This window comes from Gossypium hirsutum, unplaced genomic scaffold (assembly GCF_007990345.1).
Source record: "Gossypium hirsutum isolate 1008001.06 unplaced genomic scaffold, Gossypium_hirsutum_v2.1 scaffold_120, whole genome shotgun sequence".
NCBI classification, from domain to species: Eukaryota; Viridiplantae; Streptophyta; class Magnoliopsida; order Malvales; family Malvaceae; genus Gossypium; species Gossypium hirsutum.
Genome location: NW_024402820.1, coordinates 7,501 through 17,500, shown reverse-complemented (window position 1 = coordinate 17,500; position 10,000 = coordinate 7,501).

The following is a 10,000-nucleotide window of genomic DNA, read 5'->3' as shown; positions in this document are numbered from 1 at the left end:
TTTGTTACTCTTGTTTTTGTGTTTTTCTGTATTTTTTATTGGAAATTTTTTCTTCAGTTTCCCTGGTCTTTCATCCTGTTTCCCGCTATGTGAGTTAGACTCGTAATCTTGCTCCTCAGGTTTGTTTCTTTCTACTTTTCTCGTTCCCTGGAGTTTTCTTGGGGCCTGACGTTGCTTGCGGTGCGGTGTTTTTCGATTTCTCGCCCTGTGTTGATGGTTTTTGGTTTTTGGTGTGTATCTTCCCCCGTTTCCCTTTGAGTTTTTGTCTTGGAAGAATCTTGAGGTCATCTTTTGATAGAAAGATCAGACTTTGAAGTCAAATCAATGACGGAGGAGATAAATGACCTCCTGGAAAGGTTAAAATTTTCAGAAGAGGAGTCCACACAAGTTATTAGTAAAAATGATGCGCGGGGTTTTGAATCTTGGGTAGTTGGCAAGATAATAGCGACAGAGACTCCGAATAGGGAGGCCATGTATATGGTTTTCAAGTCGCTGTGGTACACCAAAGAAGAAGTGGATTTTGTCGCGTTAAAGGAAGGGGTGGTGATTGTAAAGTTCGGGTGTCAGGAGGACCGTAGCCGCATCTTAAACCTCACACCTTGGCTGTTTGATAGTTGCTTATTCTCAATGCTACCGTTTGAGAAAGGAAAAGACTTTGACTCGTACGAGTTTTGGTGGTCGCCTTTCTGGCTTAGGATCTATAACATCCCATTAGAACTGTTGGATTGCCAGATGGTTTTGGATGTTGGAAATGCTTTGGGTGAACTGGTGGCGATCGACTGGAGGGACTGCAATAGAGGGTGGACTGAATTTGTCAGGATCAAAGTCAAGATAAATGTCTTAAAACCTCTAAGAAGAGTGGTGAAATTGTTGGACAGACCTCTACCAAGCCTGACGAGGAAGTCGACCTAAACTTTGTTCCTGGGTGTATTACCGACAACATGAACTACTTCTTAAACAACGAGTTCACGGATGAGGAGATTATGGCAGCTTTCAAGCAAATGGATCCCCGAAAAGCTCTAGAGATTGATGGTCTGTCCGGTAGTTTCTTCAAAGAGCATTGGTCAACTGTTGGCAGTGATGTTCTTAAGATGTACCGAGATATCCTTCCTGGAAAGAAAAACGTGGACTGTATCAATGATACCCTAATGGTCATGATCCCTAAGATTAAGAACCCCTATGAGATAACTAACTTCCGCCCGATAAGCTTATGCAGGGCCATCTATAAGATCATCTCCAAAGCTATGGCTAATCGTCTGAAAGTTGTGCCTCCTCATTGTATCAGCCAAAACCAAAGTGCTTTTGTCCCCGACCGGATGATCCACGACAACGTCCTGGTTGCTCATAAGCTCATGCACTAACTCCGTAGCTCTAAAAATAGCCCAAATAAAGGCTGCGTGCTCAAGCTCGATATGATCAAAGCATATGATCGTGTGGAGTGGAGCTTCCTTGAAAAAGTGATGATAAAAATGGGTTTCTCTAGAGATTGGGTTAAAAAAATTATGAATTGTGTTTGTACTGTGCAGTATAGAGTCAAATGCAATATGAACCTCACCGATATCATTATCCCAGAAAGGGGTCTTCGCCAAGGAGATCCCCTATCCCCTTACTTATTTCTCTTCTGTATGGATGTCTTTTCCCGCATGTTGCTTAGGGCACAAGAGAATAATATAATTAAGGGCATCCGTGCGAATAAGGATGGCCCCAGGATTAACCACCTTTTCTTTGCTGACGATGCTCTTTTGTTTATCAGGAACCAACTGATGTGATCCGGCTCGGTTGATTGAGTCGATTCACCTGATTGCCCGATCGTCGACGAGGAATAGTTGAGTTAACGGAAATAGGATGAAATAAGGTTAAAGATGCGGAAGCTTTCAAATGGTTTTAAAGGTTGGCTAAGGTGATGGTAAATTTATAATGGTAGTAGGCTCGATTTAAGGATAAAAATAAGAAAAATGGAAGTTGATAAATGAAGGCTCGGTTTTGTAAAAAGATATTATAGTTGGGTAAAATCTAGGATAGTCGGTGGAATGGATGAATGAGCTTAAACACCAGAAACGATTCAACACTAAAAGTGTCACCCCGATTTCTATTCGGTTCAAGGTGGGATTGCGGAATTGTAGAAGGTTGAACGCCACACCAAAGCAAGGTGATAAGTTCAAAAGAGAACGATAGACGCCACTAGCACGCTAGATAAGTCAGATCGAAACTCGTACGAATTTAGAGAGGAGAAAACTCACTCTTTGAACAAAGTTCATTCAAATGATCAAAAGTCAAAAGTCAAAAGTCCTTTACAAATGAAATCAACAAACTATTTATACTAGTTTCTTATGCTAACCGAATAGTCCATTCATGAACTTAATGATTAAGTAATGAACCTAAATTAAGACATGAACCTTCTAGAAAAATGACCAATGGTGTCCTTGTCCATGTTCGGCCGAATGGTACTTCAATGGGCAGCTTCATGGCTAAGGAAATGAACTTGAAGGCTTGGTGAATGTATGGGAGAGCAATGGACATGTCTAGGTTCGGCCAAGGTGTGAATGGACACTCCAAGAGATGCCTTTTGGCCGAATAGGTACTTAGGAGATCAATGGACAGCAACCGATGCATGTAAGTGAATATTCATGCATTCTTCCATTCATTGTATTAAATCATTCATGCATCATCCTTACGTTCATTGAACCAGCCCATTCATGAATCATCTTTAATTGTGTTCCCACATCATGCATTGTAAGTAGACGTTCATGCACCTAGCTTGAATGAATCTCCACATTCGGCTGTACCTAAAAACACACATGAACTTAATTAATTTCAAGCAAATTCAGCTGAACTAAATTAAAGTATAATGTGAACATCCTAAATAACATTGAGACAACTTAAATATTAACAAATCATAACACATAAATTCGGCTGGACAAATTTAAAACATGTAATAATTTAGACAAATCAAATGACATCTAGACACCTTTAATTCAGCCAAATCAAGACATATTAAACACTTGTAATAAATTAAGACATATTTAAAAGCTGTAATGAAACTTATTTACATGCTTATTTAAATGGTCTAAAACTCCAGCAAAAAAAGTTAATTTAGCTAAAGAGCTAATAATGAGCTGAATTGAATTTAAACCAAGCTCAAACGAGCTGAATTAAGCTCATGTGAGCTAAAATAAAATTCGGTGAGCTGAACCAAGCTAAATGGAGCTTGAGGAGCTGAATTCAAGCTGAGGTCAAGGGCATCCTTGACCAGGGTCATATCACCAATGCAGCGAAGTGGAAGCCTTCATGAGAATCTTGAGCAATTTTAGTAGGATGTCGAGCCAAAGCATAAATTTGGAAAAGTCAATGGTGTATTTTATCCCTAACACTCCTGTACCTCAACGAGCGGCCTTAGGGGTTTACTCAATATGAAAGTGGTGGAAAAGCTCGACGGTTACCTTAGCCTTCCCAGCCCTGTGGCTAAAAAAAGATCGACTATTTTTCAAAACATCCAGGATTGGATTGCGTGCAGAATCAACAGCTGGTCAAAGCACCTATTGTCAAATGGTGGCAAGGAGGTTTTCATTAAGTCTATTATCCAAGCGATCCCTACTTATGCTTTCTCAGTCTTTATGGCTCCTAAGGGAGTGATCGAGGAGATACAATCCATGATAAGTCGGGTTTGGTAGGAGGTGGGGAGAGGAAAAGGGGCTGGAGCATACTGTCTTAGGATCGGCTGTGTCACCCAAAAGGCATGGGTGGCCTTGGCTTTAGGGAGTTCGGCTGTTCAACGTTGCTCTTTAGGGATACCCTGTGCTACAAAGTCTTGAGTGCTAAATACTTTCCTGATGGTCATGTTTTCCACCTAAAAAGTATGGACAAACCCTCGTACACATGGCAGAGTATAGCTAAGGACGCCAGTGTCCTCTACGAGGGATTCGGTTGGACTGTTGGGAACGGTAAAAGTATTAAAATGTGGCATGATAATTGGGGATTTGAAGGTCTGTTGGGTAACTCCATTAGCCTTTACAAGCTTCTGGTGAAAGAGGAGAAAGTTTGTGATTTGCTCAAAGAAAGAAAGGATGGCTGGGATAAGAAAAGGGTTTTAGAAGTCTATGGCGAAAATATAGGGGACCAAATTTGCAATATTCCTATTCTCCATAATGGTCCGGAAGACCAACGTATTTGGTTCCATAACCTCACGATGTGTTTTCTTCAAAGTCTGCTTATTTGTGGCTGATTCTTAAACAAGTTGGCTTTGGTCCTCATAGGATTTTCTAGAGAATCATTTGGAAACTAAAAACCCTCCCGAAAATCCGTATTTTTTGTTGGAGGCTTGGCCATAATATATTGCCTACGTATGATAAAATTTCCAGCATCCGTATTGGCTTTGACTATATTTGTCAGCGACGCGGTAAAGAGAGGGAAACTCTTATTCACGTAATGAAGGACTGCCCAAAGGCTCGTGCTGTGCTGGAATTCGGTGGACTAAATAATAAGTTCCTGGGCGGGAGGTTTTCCAGGTGCATTGACTAAATTGAAGATGTTGCGCGAGAGTCGGATAACAAGGTAGTTTCTAACTTCATCACTGTCCTTTGGAACATCTGGAACAGCAGAAACAATCGTATTTTCAAGGGGTTGAAAATGATGCAAGAGTAACCTGGGAGAGAGCTGCGGCCTTGAGTAGGGATTTCCAGATTTTTAACCTGGTTGAACACCCGATGCTGTCAAGGAAAGCTGTGACAAAAGCCTAGTAGAAACCGGATCAAGGGGTGTTAAAGATTAATTTTGATGCCTCTATTCATGGGAAGAAAGTGCACTATGGGTTGGTTGCCAGGGATGCTGACGGTTTTGTCCATGGTGGGCGGATGGGTTTTGTGGATAAAGAAATGCCAATCGAGTGGGCTGAACTGCAGGCTATGGAAGAAAGCTTAAAAGTTGCCCGGTAAAACAATTAGAAAAACCTGGAGCTTGAGTCAGATTGTGCAAGTCTTGTTAATCGGTTCAATAAAAGGAACAATGACTTGACTTTGTTGGGCCATCGCATGCAGTAAATCTTTAGGCAGTCCCATTTTTTTAGCCTTTTTAATTTTAGATGGGCCCCTCGGTGTTGTAATAAAGTTGCCGACTGTCAATGTAATTGGGCCAAAGCTAACAATTGTATTATGGTTTTTAACATGGATTATCCTAAGGAAAGCCATGGATTTGCTTTAAAATTATGCTATTAATTGAGGTTGACCTCCGGGTCTTTTTTTCAAAAAAAAAAAGAATGTTGCTTGGTAGCGCATTGACCAAGATTTTTTAGCTCTTTAGGGGGGAGATGATATTGAGCGAGCAGGGGTTGTCCAGGGAACTGCCCACGCCCACCGCATGCCCAGACGTCGGTGCCCCCCACCGCTGGTTAGGTTCCCGGCGGTGCTCCAGTGATCCATCCCGGTGGTGTTCCGGTGAACCATCCCAGCAGTGCTCCGGTGAGCCATTCCGGCAGCATAGGCCCTTGGTCGTGCGGGAGCCCCAAGCACCATCGGCACCTTGGTGCTACGCTGTGCAGGAGCCTCGAACTCCATCGGCAACCTAGGCCCTTGGTCGTGCAAGAGCCTCGGGGACCATCGACACCTAGGTGCTTGGATGTGCGGGAGCCTCGGACACAATCGGCGAACTAGGCCCTTGGTTGTACGGGAGCCTCGGGCAACATCGACAACCTAGGCCCTTGGTCGTGTGAGAGCCTCGGGCACCATCGGGACCTGGGTGCTGGGATGTGCGGGAGCGTCGGACACCATCGGCAACCTAGGCCCTTGGTCGTGCGAGAGCTTTGGGCACCATCGGCACCTAGGCGCTCGAATGTGTGGGAGCCTCGGAGACCATCGGCAAACTAAGCCCTTAGTCATGCGGGAGCCTCGGGCACCATCAGCACCTCGGTGCTTGGATGTGCGAGAGCCTCAGGCACCATCAGCAACCTAGGCCTTTGGTTGTGCGGGAACCTCGAGCACCATCGATACCTTGGTACTTGAATGTGTGGGAACCTTGGACACCATCGATAACCTAGGCCCTTGGTCGTGTGAGAGCCTCGGGCACCATCAGCACCTAGGCGCTCGGATGTGCGGGAGCCTCAGACACCATCGGCAACTTGGTGCTTGTATGTGCGGGAGCCTCGAGCACCATCGGCACCTTGGTGGCTCAGATGTGCAGGAGCCTTAGACACTATCAGCAACCTTGGTGCTTATGTGCGGGAGCCTCGGACACCATCGGCAAACTAGGCCTTTGGTTTTACAGGAGCCTTGGGCACCATCAGCATCCTAGGCCCTTGGTCGTGCGAGAGCCTCGGGCACCATCGGCACCTGGGTGCTCGGGTGTGCGGGAGCCTCGGACACCATCGGTAAACTAGGCCCTTGGTCACGCGGGAGCCTCGGACACCATCGACAAAATAGGCCCTTGGTCGTTGGAGAGCCTCAGGCACCACCGGCACCTTGGTGGCTCGGATGTACGGGAGCCTCGGTCACCATCGACAACCTTGGTGCTTGGATGTGCAGCATGCTCGAACACCATCGGTACCTTGGAAACGGCGAGAAGATTGATATTCGGGTTGACAATTGGGGTCTAGAAGGGCTCAATGGGGATGCTATCTTGAGCAACACTCTAAATCATAATGAAAAGAGTGTGAAAGCTCTTTGGCATGCGGATTGTAGAAGGTGGAATGTTAACAAAGTTAAACAAGTGTACGGGCATGATTGGGGTGACAAGATTTGCGACATTCCCATCCGAGATGAGGACCAGGAAGATAAAATGATATGGTTCCACAACTCTCATGGGTGTTTTACCTCAAAGTCTGCCTATTCCTGGTTGTTGTTGAAGGAAATGGGATACGGCCCACACAGGTATTTTTGGAAAGCTTTATGGAAGCTTGACACTTTACCGAAGATCTGTGTTTTTACATGGAGGGTGGGGCATGAAATTCTTCCTACGAATAGTAGGATCGCCGCAATCAGACAGGGATTTGACAAGTGGTGCCAAAGATGTGGAGCTGAATCCGAAACGGTGTTACATGCGTTAAAAGACTGCCCAATGTCGAGAGCTGTCCTCTCGATACGAGGATGGTCCAAGAGCTTTATTTCCAAGAATTATGATCACTGTATTGATTGGCTGGAAGATTTGATGCGTGTCCTTGACAAGAGAGCCATGGCTGATTTGATGACAACGCTATGGAACTGCTGGAACAGGAGGAATAATTACATCTTCAGAGGGAAAAAGAGGAGGCTCAGCTGATATGGGAAAGAGCTAGCAATTTGAACAAAGAGTTTAGAATATGCAAAATGCTAGAAGAACCATTACTTTCAAACAAAATTGCGAAGAAGAAGTGGAAAAAATAGCCTAAGGGTTTCATTAAAATAATTTTTGATGCTGCTGTAGGTGAAAATAGAATCAGGTATGGGACGATTATAAGGGATGAAGAAGGCTTTGTTTTAGGAGGCGGTGGGGGTTTTAAAGAGCTTAGGGTGTCTGTGGAAGAGGCTAAATGCATGGCTTTTAAAGAACGCATTGACGTGGCGCGTAGATTGAAGTTAAGAAAGCATGTCCTGTTCAAAACGGACCACGTGGGGCTGGTCAACAGAATTAATAACTTGGACAAGGACGTCACTGTTATAGGCGCGCGGATCAAGTAATGCAAAGCTACTTTCAATTTTTTAAAATCTGCCAAGTTAGTTTGGACCGAACGATCATGTAATAATGTTGCCAATTTACTTTGTAAAAAAATGTATAGCGAGGCCATAAACAGTTTGTTTGAAATGGATTATCCTTTGGATATCCATAATGCTGTAATTCGTGATGTTTCGTAATAAATTTTGCTGACCCTTGTGGTCATTTTTGTTTCAAAAAAAAAGAATGTTTCCTGGTAGCACATTGAGGAAATTTTTTTTAGCTCTTTAATGCGTAGAGATCCGCCGCCCCCCCGACGTGCATCTCCCTACGAGCCGAGGTGGGGTGCATCTAGCCCCCCTATGGGGGTCAGGTCGTCCCGCAAAGACTCATCAAAGGTGGTGAGTCGGTCGCCGGCGGTAGTGGCCGGAGTAATGATTTTTCGGTTGAGATTATAGGCTCGGTCTTGGCTCCACCAAGTCCCAGTGGGATTTTACCCCTCGTTGTTCTCGTGCCAAGCGGTTGTGGTGCGCCCTCGTTCGTTGTTCCTTTCGCTCCCCTACTATTCGATTGGTTGGGTGTGCTGTTGGACGGTGCGCGCGGGCGCCACTACTAGTACACAATGGGCATATGAGTGGTGTTTTGGTTGTGTGTATTGGCAGGCTCCATGCTAGTCGCATCGAACTGTCGAGCCGCACTCCTCTTCATTAACTTCCTTTGTTGTAATTGAACCCAATGGGTGGAATCGGGATCCTTTGTTATGTACCTAAGCCAGATGGAATTATGGATGTGTTGCCGTCCCTTCTCCATCTCGTGCACTTCAGGGTGCGTGGTGGACTGCAATCGTGCTTTGTGTCCTGAGTGCGCCCCCTTAAATTGGCGTGGCCTCGTCGGTGCACTGGTGCTCGATCGTGCTTTTGGATGTGGAAAATATTTTTGAGAGTAGGGTTAAGGCCCTTATCTCTCGATGCCTATGCATTTTGTCTCTTGACACGGATGATGCTCGTGCTCTGTTATGCCCTCTTCATTACTTACGCGGCATGTTGAAGGCCTTGCAGTGCCGACGTCGCGGAGGAATGCTACCTGGTTGATCCTGCCAGTAGTCATATGCTTGTCTCAAAGATTAAGCCATGCATGTGTAAGTATGAACAAATTCAGACTCTGAAACTGCGAATGGCTCATTAAATCAGTTATAGTTTGTTTGATGGTATTTGCTACCCGGATAACCATAGTAAATCTAGAGCTAATACGTGCAACAAACCCCGACTTCTGGAAGGGATGCATTTATTAGATAAAATGTTGACACGAGCTTTGCCCATTGCTCTAATGATTCATGATAACTCGACGAATTGCACGGCCTTTGTGCTGGCAACGCATTATTCAAATTTCTGCCCCATCAACTTTCGATGGTAGGATAGTGGCCTATTATGGTGGTGACGGGTGACGGAGAATTAGGGTTCGATTCCGGAGAGGGAGCCTGAGAAACAGCTACCACATCCAAGGAAGGCAGGTGGCGTGCAAATTACCCAATCCTAACACGGGGAGGTAGTGACAATAAATAACAATATTGGGCTCTATAAGTCTGGTAATTGGAATGAGTACAATCTAAATCCCTTAACGAGGATTCATTGGTGGGCAAGTCTGGTGCCAGCAGCCGCGGTAATTCCAGCTCCAATAGCAATATTTAAGTTGTTGCAGTTAAAAAGCTCGTACTTGGACTTAGGGGTGGGTCGGTTGGTCCACCTCACGGTGAGCACCGGTCTGCACGTCGCTACTACCGGCGATGCGCTCCTGACCTTAATTGGCCGGGTCATTCCTCCAGCGCTGTTACTTTGAAGAAATTAGAGTGCTCAAAGGAGGCCTACGCTTGTAGACATTAGCATTGGATAACATCATAGGATTTCGATCCTATTGTGTTGGCCTTTAGGATCGGAGTAATGATTAACAGGGACAGTCAGGGGCATTTGTATTTCATAGTCAGAGGTGAAATTCTTGGATTTAATAAAGACGAACAACTGCGAAAGCTTTTTCCAAGGATGTTTTCATTAATCAATAATGAAAGTTGGGGGCTCGAAGACAATTAGATACCATCCTAGTTTTAACCATAAACGATGCCGACCAGGGATCTGCAGATGTTGCTTTCAGGACTCCGCCGGCACCTTATGAGAAATCAAAGTCTTTGGGTTCCAGGGGGAGTATGGTCGCAAGGCTAAAACTTAAAGGAATTGACAGAAGGGCACCACTAGGAGTGGAGCCTGCGACTAAATTTTACTCAACACGGGGAAACTTACCAGGTCCAGACATAGTAAGGATTGACAGACTGAGAGCTCTTTCTTGATTTTATGGGTGGTGGTGCATGGCCGTGCTTATTTGGTGGAGCGAT